We start from the raw sequence: 18,083 nt of genomic DNA, 5'->3' as shown, positions 1-18,083 counted from the left end.
TTGCCTTTTGGTTTCTGGTTGGTTCAACCAGTGGAGAGTAACAGAGGGCGATCAGAGGGTGGAAAGTCTGTAAAGGTGGGGTATTTATTCTCCCAGCTTCCTCCCTTCCAGGTCTTTTCCTTCTACCAAAGGCTACAAGCTACCCCTCTATACAGTTACCTTCTTGCGGGTCTAATAAGTATTCCTTCTCCTTGACCTGTGAAGTGAAGGAGTAGTAACTGCTCCCTGCTCTGCTGGCCCAAAGGTACTCCACTCTCCTTTTCTGATTGTCTTAAACCCTTCACCCAGTGGCTGGATGGATCCAGCACGCTGCCGCCTTCCAGCATGTCCACAGTATTTCCATCTTCAATAACAGCAAAGCCTTATTTCAAGCAGCCAGCAGGGAAGCAACAGCCTACCATAAGAATATGGCGGGAAAGATACAGCAAGGCTCAGAATATTGACAACCAACAACAGCCCCACACTCATAATGTCCTTGAACATGTAGGACAACTTCTGATCCCAGAGTCACAGGGCAGATTCTGAGGAGCTGGTAAGTGCCATTAAACAGAATGAGTACATTTTCCCCACCACTAACAGTTCTTAAGCACCACAGTTGAAAATTGCTCTAATCTCAGTCCAGAGACTGGCCCAGCTATATGGGTTTTAACAAACCTCCTTGTGATCCTTATACATACTCAAGTTTATAAAGCACAGATATACACTATTTTGGAAGTTGGAGGATCTATGGTGATCTCCATATTTGCCACTGGATTATATTACTGGATATTAAAAATACATATTCATTTTTACACATCAGATGTTACGAAGATGTGTAAAGTTCATCATTTTCTCCTCTCCATTCCCACTCTTTGAAGGGAAGCAAATTTAATAGTGTGACAGGAATTCATTCACACCAATCTATGTTTATTCACACATATACAAACATATATACTCCTATATGTGTTTTTTCCTTTTCAGTCCTTCCATTTTTGTTGTTGATGTTAAAAAATGAGATCACATCCCAATACACAATATTGCTTTGCAATCTGTCTTTTTCACTTAATGTATCATGGATATCCCTTCAGGTCAGCACATGTAGTTCTAACTTCTTTTCTTTAGAAGTTGTAGGATATTCTAAAATACGAATGCTACGTGTTTTATCCAATCATTTTTCTATTGATTGACATTCAGTATGTTTTCTGTTTTTCACAGAGGCTAAATTAGAGGGCTCCCACTGTGAAAATAATTTTTTTGGCCTTGAATGTGAATCATAGACTGAATTTAAAACTAAAAAGCCTGATATTTGAGAGTATTTTTGTGCATAAACAAGGGCCTCAAAAGATACATAGCTCAGATTGCCTGAACTATTCAAGCAAGGCTTCTCTGTTTTCTTTTCTTTTCTTTTTCTTTTTTTTTTTTTTTTTTTTTTTTGAGACAGAGTCTCACTCTGTCACCCAGGCTGGAGTGCAATGGTGCTATCTTGGTTCACTGCAACCTTTGCCTCCCGGGTTCCAGTAATTCTCCTGCCTCAGCCTCCCAGGTAGCTGGGATTACCGGCACACACCACCATGCCTGGCTAATTTTTGTATTTTTAGTTGAGACAGGGTTTCACCATGTTGGCCAGGCTGGTCTGGAACTCCTGACCTCAAGTGATGTGCCCACCTTGGCTTCCCAAAGTGCTGGGATTACAGGCATCAGCGACCACGCCCAGCCCATCTCTGTTTTCAAGCATTCAGCAAACACTTGTCAACTGTCTTCTAGGTGCAGGCTTTGTGCCAGTTGCTGGGGATGAGATCGTGAACAAGACAAACATGATCTTGATCCTCATGGAACCTGCTTCCTGTTGGAGTGACATGTAGGCACAAAAGGCAGCTGTAATGCAGTGTGATTGATGTCAACAGAGGTGCCAGGGAAGGTGCTATAGAGAAGGGGCACCTAACCAGCTCTAGGAGTATCCCAAAAGGTTTCCTGGAAGAGAAACCAAGTAAGCTATGACATGTCAATTGAATAGAAGTTAGTCGGATGGAGGAGGAGTGGTGTTAAAAATTGAGAGGCCAGCATGGTGAATTTGGAGAATTTGTGAGTCGCATGAGGGAAGGAGAGATAAAGCTGGAGGAATAAAGAGGATCCTAGTCATGAAGCCACTACTTGAAGATTTCAACTTTTTCTTTTATTCACCACATTCCATGGGAATATGATTGTCACAGGAAACGCAGACTTGGCTGAAGACAGATTACGTGTTTCAAGGACCTGTGCACAGTTGTCAAGTGTAAGTTAAATTGTTTGGGGAAAGACAAAGAAAATGTGGGAACCATGTGTCTGTGAAGGGACTACATGAATGAGACAGAGGTTGTAGCAGCTGCCATCGGTAAAAGATGATGAAAGAGCTTTCTGGGAAGTCTTTTTTGTTTGTTTGTTTTGTAAAACCCTTAAGCCACCACTTTATGGACAACCACAGTAAAAGGGCTCTGGTGTTTCTCAAGACTTCTTAATTAGATCACTGTTTGTTTGAATGAGACACTGCATTGAGCACGGGCCAGGAGGGTGACAGTTATATTTGGGTTACACGTCTGCTATATCATTAACCCTGATCACGAATCTTTTCAGTAGCCTGAAGGCCAAGTGCCAGGGCAGGAAGCCATGAAGTAACAAGGACTACACCTATAATCCAAGGAGTGTTCTTCCCATTTCATCCTCACTATCTCCTGTCCATGAGATAACATACCTCATGTGGGTATCTGCCTCCTTCCACTCCCAGATGTCTATGACATGGTTGTATGCGTGTCATACAGTGTGACTTTTTCCATGACAACACGTAGGACAGTTATACCCTCTCCCTCTTCTCATGTGTATCTCTAAAAAATTGGCTGGAGTCGTCTAATTCCATGCTGCACTTCTCAGAATTCTGAGTGCAGCCTCTTAAAAGGTCTTTCTTTCCTATTTTTAGCTAATATGTGTTCACAATAATGCATTCAAGCCTTATAGAAGGATGTACAGTATACTGTAGGAGGTCCAGTGCTCACTCCACCCCACCCTACTCTCAGAGGTAACCAATTTGATGTATATCTTTCTAGATTTTTTTCTACACATGTATACAATATACATCATGTATAACAAAACTGAGATTTTACTATACACTTCATAAGGTAATTGCTTTTCTTAAAACAGCATATCAAGGATATCTTTCCGTATCAGTACATGTAGAACTTTTTCTTTTTAACTACTAGACCTAGTATACGTGGACCATAATTTAATCCATCCTCTGTTAATGTACATGTGGTTTATTTTCAACTTTTTCTGTACACAGGTTTATGGAGATGTAGATATATCAATGTGTATGGATGTGATCTATTCTACGGGATAAGTTCCTTGTAATGAAATTAATGCCCCAAAGGAATACATTTTAAAACCTTTCCATACATTCTTGCCCAAACTACCTATTTCCAGTAAATTTCTTTTATTTGTGTCTTGTGAGGACTTCCTCACGCCAATGTTATAGCAGATTTTCCCAAATTTTGTATTATAGTTTGCTTTTATAATGCTGATAATTTTTATGCAGGGATCAGCAAGTATCCTATCTTTGTAAATAAAGTGTTATTGGAAATAGCTATACCTATTGGTTTACATATTGTTGATAACTGCTTTTGTGCTACAACAGCCAAGGTAAATACTTGACAGAAATTATATTGCCCCCAAAGCTGAAAAGATTTACCATCTGATCCCTTCTAGAAGATGTTGTCCAACTAATGCTTAGAATTTATTTTATTGTTTATTTGTTTTTGTGAGGCAGGAACTTAACTTCATCTTCTCAGTTGACATAAAACCAATGTCATAAAATGACATAAAACCAATGAAAGGTTCCTCTTTTTCCTACTGAAATAAAATGAGTCATCTAACAAATTCTGCTTCAGGCTGTATTCTGATTCAATGATTAATTGGTCTTTTTGTCAATCAGTGCCACGCATGTCATTTCTTCAGTTTTATAGTTTTTTCTCCAATAGTTTTATAGTTTAAGTGTTTATGTTTGGTAGATTAAGTCCTTAAAGACTTTTGTGTTTTTTCATTCTCTCTTTCAGATGAATTTTAGAATCTGCTTATAAAGATCTCAATGGGGTTTGTAATCAGTATTTTATTTACTTTAATTTGAGAGAGAATTGAAATCTTTACAATATTTTATGACACTGACTGTATCCTCATGGCCTCACCCATATTAGATATTATTTTTTTCACCTTTGCCAATGGGCAGATAATAAGGGTTTTAATCTGATAATCTACATTGGATAAAGTAGGTATTTTTAGCTTAATGTTGATTTTTTTCTCAGCTTTTTCTTACTATATGTTAAAATGACATAACACTGCAATTAATAAAATATGTAAAACAAGAATTTTGCCACATTGCCAGTCATGCAGTTTCCTATCCTGCAAAAATCAGTTTTAAGGATTGGTCAATTGAAAGACATCGATCCCTAAAACAAGATCTTTAGCAAACATCCTCCCTATTGACTCAACATTGCTGCTCCAAAAGGCTCCATCATTATTTCTGTTGCCTACATTAATTTTTAATCAGCAACATGTTGAGTGAACAAGTACAAATAATCCTCTCCTTATACAAGCAAGCCCCACGAAGGACGGCAGAGAGTGGCTTCATTCCCAACTTCTCTCTATCTCACTTGGAATAACTAGCCCTGCTTCCCTGCTCTCTTGAGCTTCCATCAGCCTCAGCATGGGGAGTGTCTCTGATTGGATTCCCCAATAAACAGCTTCTGGATGGAGATTTGAGGTCAGGAAGTTCCCTGGGGAGTGCTCTTGTGATTGGAGAGAGAAAAATTGAACTACTATACAATCACAGCAAAGGCCTCCACAGTCCTGTCTCACATTCTGGAGAATTGTCCCAAATTAGGACAAGGGGTCCAAATTAGGACTTGGTCTTTATACCTCTGCACTGAGGAGACTTGGGTGGGGGCTGCCACTAGAGAGGGGATTGACCTTGAGTGAACCAGCTGTCCTCAGCTGAGGGTAATTCCCAGAGGGAGACTCAGCCCCAGGACTTACAGAAGTGAGTGCCTCACACCTGAAGAGGAAATCTGGGCAGCACACCACAGCATCCACTACAGGGAGCTCTTCACCTTTCCTCCTGCTACTCAGCTTACCTGTGAGCTGAAAACTCAACAACTTTTGGGTGCATTGATTAGCCTTTCATGTAAATCTCTCGTGTCACATGCAGGTAACATTTTATTTCTCCTATAAGCCAAATAGCAAGGAAAAAAGGCTGCAGAATTATGTTTTTACCAAAATCTCAAAATATGTTATTCAAATAAATGGGGAAAATATAATCACTTTTTTTTTTTGAAAAAAGAAAACCTTATATAGTCAGTGAACTAGCATATTCTTTTGTCGCTTTTTTTAAACATACAGCAAATCAAAACGTTTACAGATTACAAGGACATTTTGCAATAAATCAAATAATATATTGTAAAATGATTCCTGTGGTCTTCAGTAATAATAACAACATCAATAGCCATAATGGCTATCATTTGTATGGTGCTTTAGTGCTTACAGAATACTTTCAGATCACCAACTTGCTTGAGTCTTAAGAGAGGCAGAAATGATTATGAAGAATTGAGGCTTACAGAGGCCAGGTAACCCATGCCTCAGTCCAGCACCAGCAATAGCCCATGGCCGCTGCAGGTCTGGTTTGTCTCTGGAGTCCTCCTACCTCCCCTTCCTCAATCTTCTCCCCAGCTCCACTCTGCCCTCGCCCATGCTCATTCTCCGTTGTCCGACCTCAAACACCCAGACTCCCCAGCCAAGATCCCTCCCTGGGAAGGACCCATGTCCTGCTTTATCTGTGTCTATGCATTAAAATCTGCTCTCAGATGGCTGTCCCTGGGAAAGGGACTCATAAACTATTCACACCAAGCTATTAATGTTCAACAATGATGAATAAACTGCCCTCTATCCCCACCCAGGTGTATGTTATCTGCATTTTAACAGGACCATACGGTGTTGAAGTATGAAGCAGGTGAATTAGAAAGATATTTTGGAGAGGGCCTTCCCACTTGCCCCCTCCTCACTCCATTCATGTTATTTTACTGCTCTACCTGTGAAGCATTAATCATACAGAGCACCGGACTTGGAGTCAAAAGAATTGAATTTGAGTCCCTGCTCTTGGACAGGTACTTAACTTTGCTGTCCTCAGCCTCCTTACCTCTGAAATATGAAGATTGGATTAATGTTTCACTTTGCAAGGTGACTGGAGTGATCAATGACACAAAAATCTCAGCATTACCTAAAACAGAAATTTTGTCAAAGCTCCGGGACTAGAGGAACTTGTACTGGAGATGGTGCAAGAATGAGACCAAGATCTCACTGCCCCATGGACCTCACACCACCAGCCACTGGGGTCCCAGGAGGCTCTCCTGAAACACGTGAGCTGCAAGGCTGAGCTGAGCTCTGCCATTAGCTGCTACTAGACACGTTGTCTTCCCTGTACTACCACTGGTTTTACATGTTTTACTTTGGCTTGTCCTTGAGTATGTAACAGAGATGATGTCATTGAAATACCTCATTAGGCATATCTTGTCTCAGCAATTTAGTTTTGAATGCCCCCTCCACCATTAATGCTGTTTTATGGTTCTAGGAAAGGAGAAGGTGATTACTGCCCAGAACAAAGAAGGTTGGAAAAAAGAGGAGATATGGTATAGAGGTATCAGGTGGAAAGGACAAGTAGAGGCCCTTTTGCCAGACAGAAAACAAAATATAGACATGATAAGACTATGGTTCAAATGCTGCTACTCTTTGGGGTTAGCTCAGTGTGTATGGGGAATGGAGGAGAGTGAGAATATAGAAAACCCAGAAAAGGGGAAGGGATTTGTAGGATGCTCTTCTCCAACACAGGGGTCCAGAGTAGAAAAGAAATGGCACTATAGAATATTTGGCTGGATAGAAGGATAAGACAATTCCCTCTGCTTTCCTGTGTGTATGGAAGGGGAGGTAGCTCAGAGTGCTGGCTGGGACACATGTGCTCAGTTGAAGGGCACACTGTCCCTCTAGCTGAGGATTGAGAGTAGGTGTTCAACCTCTTAGATGGATGTGATTCACAGTCAGAGATTAGTGGACCAACAGCATAATGAGAGGCAACGTGAAGGCCCAGTTAGACAGGACACATTGTGTTTGGACCGCCCTGAGAGAAGGGATCACAGCCAAGAGCACTTCAACAGTGGATAGAGTGAGGGCAGAGGCTACTGCTGCCCAGACACGAGTGGCAATAAATTGCTGCTTCTTTGGGGGTAAGAAGTCCCTGGAGGGCAACGCTTAGGTCAAAAGTCCTTCCCCCAGCACCAGAATCTAAGTGCTTCTCCTTGCGCTTAGATTATATGTTGGAAAAAGGAAGGGAAACTTTTGAAGGAGAGAAACAATCCAGACATAGAGTTTGAAATTTAAATTGATTATATACCTAAAATGAGTCAGAGGAGATTGAGTTACATTTAATTGGTAAGTTTAACTCTTCTCACCATCAATGTGAAAGGTACCTTGCAAGAAAATTCAGTTCCACAAGGTTGGAATAAAAAAAGTTACTTTTTTCAATACATATAATAGATAGTGATCAAATCAGGGTAATTAGCATATCCATCATCTCAAACATTTATCATTCCTTTGTGTTAAGAACATTCTATATCCTCCTTCTAGCAATTTGAAACTATATATTATTGTTAACTCTAGTCATCCTGCAGTGCTATAGACCATGACAACTTAATCCCAAGGAAAGTTGCTTTCAAAAAAATTTTTTTGAGATATGGTATGAACCACAAATAAATGTCTGTACTATAAATGAAATAAATGTCCACCTTTAACATTCCGGCAAATCCCAGTCTTAGAAAATGTCATGTTAACAATGTAGAAGACAATTTTTAGTTCTCTAGTATAAGTTGTTCCTCTAGAGAAACTGCATTGTAATCTTTCAGGATGTAATTATTATTCATCATTCTATTATGAAAAACTATCAACCAAGGCTGCTAGGGACTGATACCAGGGACAAGGTTTGACAATTTCCAACAAGTTAATGATTTTTAAAGTTCCTTCTATCTCTTGATCCTTGTGGAACACTGACATCGATTTTGGCATTATGAAGTGGCCTGGGAAGTGGCTGTCTTTCCCACTTACTGCCTCCCCTCACCCTTTAGTAGCTGAGATGTGGGAGGATGAATGCTACGTCAATGGGGGAACATTCTACAGTTATGCGTAGGTAAACAGTTACACCGAAGTCATTTCTCCTTGATAAGAACAGATGCAACAGGAATTTAAAGCCATGACCCCATTCAGATCTTTCAAAGATATTAATTGCCAACTTTGTTAGAGAGATCCCGTAATCTGGAACTCAGAGGCTGTAGGTCATCAATGTGGTAGGTGCTGTGAGTGACGGACAAGTCAGCGTTTTCATCTTTATTGGCCCTTTCTTTCCCTAGTGAATCCGTAGGACTCTAGATTTCTAAAGGCCAGGTTGATGCTGTAACTAAATTAGCTATTGAAATCCCTTTTTGTAAAACCATCCCTAATTAATGGCATGACAACATACTCACCTATTTGCTATGTCTTAGTGGAGGTAGAGAACAACAATTTAGTGAGCACTCACTATATGCCAGGTATTTTGTCAAGTATCTTATTCATTTCCTCATTTAATTCTAGCAGTTGTACAAGGTTGTATTCTTCATGTTTTCAGAAGCTGAAACTAAGGGAGAGAGAGAATGTGACTTGGCTGAGATCATCCGAGTAGTAAGTGATGGAGCAAGAATATAACTCCTGTTATAAGAAAGTTCCTATTCTTTCTTCTATTCCATACTTCTTTGATAGGAGCTGATTTTCTCACTATTCTGTGGTTTTCTTAACTATTTATGGTATAAATTTATGTGCATCTTCCTTTCTCTTTGATGGCAGCCTTACTGATACATTTGCCTGAATACAGTTGTGTAACTGTCTCGTGTACATGCAGGAGACACAAGGAACGACTGCCATTTTGTGGACACACAGGATAGTAATGAGTGGAGAATCCGTGACTGTGAGATCCAGTTGAGTAAAATTCAAGAACTAAGATGATGCAAACAAATTAGAAATGCTGAATAAAATATGCAATGTTGAAAGTGTAAAATAGAGCTCACAAAAATAATAACAGTACCAGAAATTAAAATTAAAACTAAAAACTCAAAGATCTAAGCAACTGTGCTCATGCTTCAGCCTGTCTAAGATAGTACCCGGAATAAATTCAAGTAAACTAGAAACTTAGATTTTAATGCTTACATGAGGATAAATTAGGCCTCCAGCCCAAGCGAAGTGGGAAGGTGGAACTGATCTTTCAGCATAAGTACAAATAGCACTCAAATGGCGGTTTATTACACATATAACAAATAATGAAAGGATGGACTAGAAAAAACTATGTCCATGGCTTAGCTTGCCTGTCCATGCCTGTGCTGTAAAAGTGGGCAGGGTGTCTTCATAGGGAACTAAAACCCTAGTTGTACATCATGGTGGTTTGGGAGTTAGATTCTATTACCCCTATAATCCAAAAGTCACCAAGCCAAGAAATTAATATGAGACAGTTGGCGATTCCCCTGGCACACTTGGCAAATATAAACACAAAGTTGCTCTGAAGGAACACTCCCACAATCCAAGTTATATGGAGTTTCCACAGGGAAGCAGAACAAGCAAGATAGGTGGGTACACTTACTATACTGAGGTAGAAAGGGCTCAAGGACCTTCTGAAGAGAAATTCAGAAACTAGAAGAAAGATTCAAATAAATTATTCAACATGCAGCATAGATTTTAAAAGATAGATGGGAAATAGAGGTTAAAAGATTTGGAACATAGAATAAGAAAGTTTACTCAATAGAATTTAAAGAACAAAAGAATATGGAAAGTAAGAGAGAGACAACATTTAAAGAGGTGGCTGTGAGTAGATAAAAGGCATACATTCATATATTTAAAACCACAATAAATCCCTACAAGGATAGTAAAAAGAAATCCCACATCTGAACACATCATCATTCTGAAATTCAGGCCACCAAGACAAAAATAAATTCTTAAAATCAACCATAGAGGAAAAGATGAAAAGCAACCATAGTGGAAAGATAAAAAAGATAGAAAACCAGTTATGAATGACGATAGACTTCTCAAGATCAACAATGGAGGCTGGGAGTCATTGAAATACTAGCTTCAGCGTGTTAACAGAAAATTGGAGGTGTAGAACACTGTATGCAGCTAAAGTGTCATTCAAGAGTCAGGGTGAAAAACATATATTTGCAGAAATGACTAAAAAAGTTTAGCATTTAAAGACCTTATCTTGAAGACCTACTGGAGAATGTACTCCAGGAAGAAGGAATTTGAACCCAGAAAGAAGGAATACATTGAAAGAAGTAATAATGAACAACAAACAACAAAACATTGGTAAACATGTGTAAATATAAATAAACATTGACTATACATTCAAAAAATAATGCCCTTCTAGCTTGGGACGGCAAACAAACAAAATGTCTAGGATGGGTCATTGTTGTTGAACAGATTTTAATGTCCTTACTTTGTTTAGGTAGAAAATATAGTATCCAAAGTAGCAGAGATATGAAGAGGAATTAGGAAATTTGATTTATTCAATAGAAGGCAAGAAAAAGAAAAAAAGAAGAAAAAAAAAGCATGGCAAAGAGAAAGAACAAAATAAGGTGTAGAAATAGATCTATAGCTATTCAGTAATCATAATAAATGTAAATAGTCTAAATTTATTAGTTAAGAGAACTTTTTGTTTACATTTTTCAAATAGCTATATTGTTTTACACAAGATACAACTAGAACTTAGTGGCTCCTAAATGTTGAAGGTGAATAGATAAAAGAAATAGGTAAATATCAATTTTTTTAAAGCTAGCATAGCTGTTATGAGTATTAGACACGCTAGACTTCTAGACTCATTTTTGAGACTAAGAAGGGTTGGTACATGATGATAAGGATCCCAGGTCTTTCTGACACCAAAGGCTACATCTTAGCAATTCTCAGTGCTGCCTCTCTCCCTTGTGACCATAGTGCATGATGTCACACAATTATTTAAAATACCTGTGGGTAAAAAGATATAACTCAAGGAACACTGGTATATAGTCAGAGTGGACTGGGTTAAAGTTCCAGCCTCAGCAACCATCATGTTTGTTGTCTTGTTTCACTTCAGCTTTCTGTGCCTCAGTTTCCTCATCTGTAAAATGTGGCCAGTGTATCTGCCTCTCATGGTTTGAGTGACAATTAAAATAATTAAATAAAGGGCCAATTTATACTAGTTTCTAAATAAATGTTAGTTCCCTTAAACCCTATTTCTTATCACCAAACAAAACCTGCAAAACTTACTTGTAACTTCAGAACGCAAATAGCTATTTAGGATTTCAAGCAGAAAACATTTTTCTTATGAAGAGTTAATTATCCTTGAAATTAAATATTTATGCATTCATAGAACCAATGTATTTATAATGTTACAATATGAAAGTGGCTGGTCTAGAAATTATAAGACGTTCTTAATGTCTTCACAGCTGATGTTTCTCCATCATGGGAATATTTTTACATTACCTTTTACAATTATCTAACTGGAATAATGTACTGTAAGGTCACTTAGGAAAATAGCATGCAGTTGAAAATTTATATTCAGGTGTGTAAATGCTGACTGCTGGTTGAGATGCTCACTTGCAAGCAGCTTGACACTCAAGCATGTTTTCCGTTAAAACAAGATCATAAAGGGCAGTTTGTTTCCCAAGTTGGGTGACCAACTTGTCCAGGTTTGCCTGAAACAGAGAGATTTCTCAGGATGTAAGACTTACAATGCTAAGCCTAGGACAGTCCTGGGACAACCAAAATGGTTGGTCACCTCACCAGGCCAACACCTCAAAACTGATCTGCCTGCCTCAGCCACTGCTGCTTCATCAGAACCCTGCTCTGCCAGGAACCAAAGTTCCTCCTGTTGTACAGCTGGGCACAAACTTGATCTCTGACAGTCACCTCAGCCCCTGGGGATAAATAGCTCTGGGGTCTGTGTGGGGAGAGAAAATAAGCATTTCCTCTCTGTTACATTTTATTCCTTAGACCCCAATGTGCCATATCCTATGCCTAGAAAACACATCTTTCAAAAACATGTTATTTTTAGCTCTTATCATGTGCTCTCCTTTTACTGTTGCCCAAAATGAACCCCCCATGTTCAAGGTGGAGGTATATGCAGCAAAAGAGGATCAGATGCTGTCATATCCCTTCCACGGTCCTTATTCTCTCATTCCACCACCCACACATATCAACTCAGACAACAGATGCTCACTCTGAGATGCATGGTCCATCACCACTTCCCCAGACAGTCATTTCAGAATCCCAGTTGGAGCTTGATTAAGCACCGCACAGCCATTTTTCTAGGAATATGATGTTGTTAATAATGACCTTGACATCCACAAAAGTAAAGAGCAGGCTATTGAACAACTGCCATCCACCAAGGTCCAATTCAAATGACACTTCCCATTCCTCACATACACTGGTGGAAATTATTTCAGCCTCCCCTGTTCTCCCATAGCACTTACTTTATGCTTCTATTTAAACATTGATCATGATCTGCCTCGCATTACAGTTCCTTAAGCATGTGTCTATCTCCTTTATAAATTGTTAGGTCTTTAAGAGCGGGGAAGCTGTCTCACTCATCTTATATTACCCCTAGAACCCAGCAGAGTACCAGTCACAGAGAGACTATTCAATGAATATTTCAGAAATTGATAACATCCTTGGGACTCTAGAAACCCATTAGAGATCAGCTGGTTGCATTTTAACCTGATCAATAATCCAGTCTGTTAGAAAGAGTGACTATATTAAATATGTTCTGCCAACATTGCTTATTCTTGCGTTAAATTTCACAGACCAGTTAATTCAGTAGGCCGTTCTGGTTTGAAAAGACTTGGCAGTGACAGAAAAGACACAGGTATTAGAATAAATAAAATTCAAATTATTCTAGGCAACCTTTAATTGAAAACTTATTTGAATGATGTTATTCTCTCTAATAGATAATTCCCAAATAGTAAGGTGTTATTTAGTGAGAAGAAAGGGTAAAATGTGACTTTTATATTCTATAGAAAGATTCTCATTTCAACTTAAATTGCTTCATAATACCATAGCAAAGCGGCCAAAATAATGAGTGAAGTCAAATTTCAGATAAATACACTGAACAAATCAAGTTTAAAATTCAATTAACTTCTGGAAAAGTAAAGAATTCTGAAATTAGGAATACATTGGGAATCAAAGGAATCCATGTCTTATAGATAAAACAGTTTGGAAAAAAGAAAACAAATTCTTTATGTTTAAATATCAAAATAGTTTACCCAAGGACATAAACAGTTATAAAATATATCCCCCAAATACAGCCAATACATTAGTATGCAATATAAGTGGTAACAATTGGTGAAAACTCCAAAATCATCACCAAATTCAAAACCACAAAAAAATTATCAGTGACCCAAAAAACATTTCACAGAATTTTGGTACTTCAATATTCAAGACTTTTTGGAAAAAAAAATTTTTTAAGAACTTGATATTAAAGGTAATGCCAGGTAAATCAAACTTCTAAGATGACAGAAAAGAACTGTGTATTCAACCAGTAACTTTCAGAGATCCATGAAGCTATGGTTAAATAAACTCTCGTATTTTTGTCAAGACCCTGCATAAATGCTACCTGTACCTCCTGAAAGAACCACAAAAAACCTTTGTGAGGCTGTTCAACAAACACTGCACTTGTTCTGGCTCCTCTGGGATCATTGTCAGTCTTTACAATCAACTTCAGACTGAACTAGCTCTCGTTGAGAACCTCCTATGTGTCAGGCAACAAGGGCAGTATCAACATATCCATACCACCCTTCTCATAATTGCAAAGCATTTGAATACTGCAGCGTTAGAATGAGTTTAAATTGATAGCTATTACTTAGCACATTAAAAAAGAATGAGCCCAGATGACACATATGATTAATTATATGTTATTCCATTCTGATTTTAAAAAGAGAAAAAGATTCTGTGTGATTTCACACTGTGCTAATTTTTCTAATAGGCAGAAGAAAAGGCAATAATTTAGTTGTGACAATATTACACTCCTCCTACCCAGAACCATGATAAAAAACACCTCATTCAAAAGGCTGTTTTCCTTTATGATGATAGAAAAGGTATTTGTTTAGTTTTGATGACATTGTAAATGATTCCAATGTATTGCATGGAGGAGAAAAGAACAATTTTCTCTTGTATACGTATTAATATGTAACCATATAAGCATAATGTTTGTGTATTAGAAAGAGAGGAGATAATTAACTGCCATCATGTTTACCTTCCTGTCATCAGTAGCACATATGAGACCTGCACATAGGTGTGTTAAGTTGGTGCAAAAGAAATTGGTTTTGCTATTACTTTCAATGGCAAAAACCACAGTTACTTTTGCACCCATCTACCAATATTGAGCAGTTGCATCCGCCATCTTTACTTCACCTAATGGGAAGCATCACATGATGGTGTACAAACTCCAAGCCAGTGCTGCTTTTTCCTTCTCTCTAAATCTGTTTTTCTGTTCTGACCCTTGTCTAGGCAGGAGAAAGAGGATAGAAGATAAAATATTCCAAAGAAATAGTGAGTCCTTGCCTTCCTGACCCTGGGTGTGGAACCACCCCTACAACGTTTATTCTCTGAATTTGTCAATTTGTCCATAAGATTGTGGTTAAGAGATCTCAGGCTGAGAAGTCTAATCCTAATTTGGCTGAAAGAAAAATATTGGTAGAGAGGCCTCAGTATGCCCTGGAGTCAAGTCTGTAGGAAGAGCAGATGGGATTTTTTTTGTTTTGTTTTGTTTTGTTTTTTAAAAAAAAGAAAGAAAATAAGGAATGCCTGGGAAAAAAACAGTTCGGGATGACTGTGAGACTTGATTTTATCCCTTATGAGATTTTCCCCTTAGAACGTAACCCAGTTGTCCGGGCCTACCACTATCAAATTCAAAGCATGGGAATCACAAATAATTAAAAAGTAATCAAAATATGCATTACTGTGTCATATCTGCATGTTCTCTACCTCCTATCTGGCATTCTTCATTTAGCAATTGCTGCTCATCCTTCAAACCTCAGCTCAACCATCAGTCAGTTGCCCCAGGAAGTCTGTTCTACTCCCGCACTCTCCCCAGCCTGGGGTGAGTGCCCTTCACTACCCCAGTAAAACCACAGTCCACTTCTTGTTCGGGAGGGAGATATTGCTACCCCTGAAATAGGAAATACCAATTTTGGACATACTGAATTTGTTTGTTTGTTTGTTTTCAAGACAGGGTCTCACTCTGTCACCCAGGCTGGGGTGCAATGGCGTGATCTTGGCTCACTGCAACCTTCGCCTCCTGGGTTCAAGCGATTCTGTTTCAGCCTCCTGAGTACCTGGGACTACAGGCATGTGCCACCATGCCCAGGTAATTTTTGTATTTTTAGTAGAGAGAGGGTTTCATCATGTTGGCCAGGCTGGTCTCGAACACCTGACCTCAGGTGATCCGCCTGCCTCGGCCTCCCACAGTGCTGGGATTACAGCCGTGAGCCACTGTGCCCAGCCAACATATTGAATTTGAAGGGTCTGTGGGATGTCCACATTTTAGCCTTAACCCATAGAGACCTCTGGCCTCTGTTCTTTCTCTTTTCCTGTCTCCCTCTGCATAGGAGACAGCTGCTATTCTGACTGATTCATTAGACCACATTGCCTTAACAGGCAGGGACACAGTTGAAAGGTAACGAGCAGTCACAAGTGGCCCTTCTCTTCTTCCATCTGCTGCTAGATGTGACAGGCTGGCCCTTCTGATCTATGTGGCTATTTGGGTAAGTGGATTTGGGAATCTTCCCCAGAAACCTTACTTTTCCTGTCACTCTTCACTAGGCTGCTGAGATTTGGTTTGGAAACACAGGTGCTCTAGAGGCTTGAGCTGCAGCCAGGCACCCTGACTCAGCTTACCAGGCAGCCTTACATTTGGGCCTCATTGGATGCTTGTTCACCTGGCTCTGTTTCCTAGTTGGCAATTGACTCTTCTATGTACAGCTCCTTGTCAGGAAACTGCAAACGGAAGCATGATGAATGGGAAGGTTCTAGCACTTAACTACTTCTCAAAGCTCTGACACATCTCTGCACTTCCAACAATGCACTGTAATTATTTGCCTCCCTCATTAGATAGTAAATTCCCTGAGAAACTAATCTTTGTCTCCTCAGTGCTTAGTACAAAGTCCAATAGATATTAGGTGATGAAAATATGTTAAGTGAATGAATGAGTTTGGCCATTCTTAGACCTAGTTCTTCAGTCTAGCCTCTGCCACTCTCTCTCTCTTCCTGTCAAGTAGAGCTCTGAAGGTTCCCTTCACAAGCTGTGCTAATCCACACAGTTTAGCCCAGACCCAAAACCTCCTATTCTCAGCTCAATCCACATTCACTAGTAAGCATTTTTCAACTAGTCGGCCCACACTGATTTCCTTTTCTCAATACTTCTCACATAATCTGTATAATATTTCATTACTCTCTGATTTGTCTTCAGGGTGATACACCAGAGTTATGCTCTTAACTAGACCAGGCACAACCTGGTCTCCACTTGCACTCACTTCTGGAAGACATTGTCAAGCAGGGCAAAGTTTTTGAAAACTTTTTGCAAAGGTTTTGCAAAGTTTTTGAAAATAAAGAGGAGCTGCTGTCTAGTCCCAGTAACTTGAATGAGGTAGGATAAGTCACTTACTTCCTATAGGCCTTTCTGTGAAAACTGAGGCACTAACCATCTGCTTGACTCTGTCTTGGGCGTTGTAGGAATCAGAATAAAAACATGACGACACCTGCAAAAACTTATGCACAAGTGATACCCATAGATGATGGATTAGAGCTAGGGTCAGAGGAGGCCTTAATAAGTGCCGATGGATTTACTTGATAATGATTATGTTGCTCATAGGGATCTCATTAATGAAGGCTAAATTGTTCTTACTATAACTCTAGTAAGCATTATTATTATTATTATTTGCAATGACAGCTGAGTGATCCGGTGCCTTTAAACATTTTCTGAAACCTATTTAAACCTATTTCAAACCTACTCCCATCCTAAAATTGAAAATGTTTGAGAAATATTACTATAATCTCTTGAAATGCAGTTTTGCAACTTTTTTAAAAGTTTGTTATCATTTTATTTCTGAAAGCTAATTCTGGTTCATTAGGGATTTAGAATTAAATACAGGAGTCATCAAATACTCCATTTTTACCCACCTGTTTTCTATTACTTGTAACATTATCTTAACCTGAATTTTGATTCCCATAAAGGTATACGTGGAAATTTAGGCAGGAATAATTATCCCCATCTCATGGGTGAGAACTCAGCCGTGTAGTGAACTTGAAGCTCAGAGAGCTTGAAAGTCACTGAGTCAGGTTCATGGGGCCCACATGGTGTGAAGGTTAAGTCCTCCTTCTAATAAGATGAAGTGAAGAAGCAAAGGGATCAAGGTCTGGGTTGAGTGTAAGTAAAACGCGGGTTGTTTAATGCTAAATCTTCTAAGTATTTAGGTTTGATGAGGTAAGAGGTTAAAATTTTTGTTTAAAATAAAATTCCTGGATTCTCTCTGAATGGTTCATATGCATTATTCCTGTTTGTTCCACTCCATGTAATGAAGAGTTCTACAGTCATGCATCCACTATCGATAGGGGTACTTTCTGAGAAATGCATTGTTAGGTGATCTTGTTGTTGGGCAAACATCATAGAATGAATGTACTTACACAGACCTGGATGGTGTGGCTTTCTATACTCCTAGGCTGTATGACATGGCCTATTGCCCCTAGGCTAAAAACCTATACAGCAAGTGACTGTACTGAATAGTGTAGGCAATAGTGACATAATGGTAGGTGTGTGTCTATCTAAACATAGAAAAGTTACAGTAAAAATTCAGTATTGTAATCTTATGGGACACTACTATATGTGTGGGCCATCACTGACTAAAATGTTGTGAAGTGTATATGACTATATGCGTGGTAATGCGTACTCAGCCTATCTGTGCTGAAAGATGGATTTTTGAGTAACTTTCTCTGTGTATTAC

The 18,083-nt window shown here is 39.0% G+C and overlaps 1 long non-coding RNA gene across 1 annotated transcript; it reads left to right on the top strand.

Moving 5' to 3' along the window:
• Positions 1-1,155: 1,155 nt before the first annotated feature.
• Positions 1,156-15,595, top strand: LOC139362816 (uncharacterized). Its single transcript, XR_011622239.1, has 4 exons — positions 1,156-3,028; positions 4,059-4,095; positions 8,702-8,754; positions 8,917-15,595. It is a non-coding gene; the product is annotated as an uncharacterized lncRNA (long non-coding RNA).
• The last annotated feature ends 2,488 nt before the right edge of the window (positions 15,596-18,083 follow it).

This window comes from Macaca nemestrina, chromosome 4, assembly GCF_043159975.1.
Source record: "Macaca nemestrina isolate mMacNem1 chromosome 4, mMacNem.hap1, whole genome shotgun sequence".
Classification (NCBI taxonomy): domain Eukaryota; kingdom Metazoa; phylum Chordata; class Mammalia; order Primates; family Cercopithecidae; genus Macaca; species Macaca nemestrina.
This window is presented reverse-complemented; position numbering and strand designations above follow the sequence as displayed.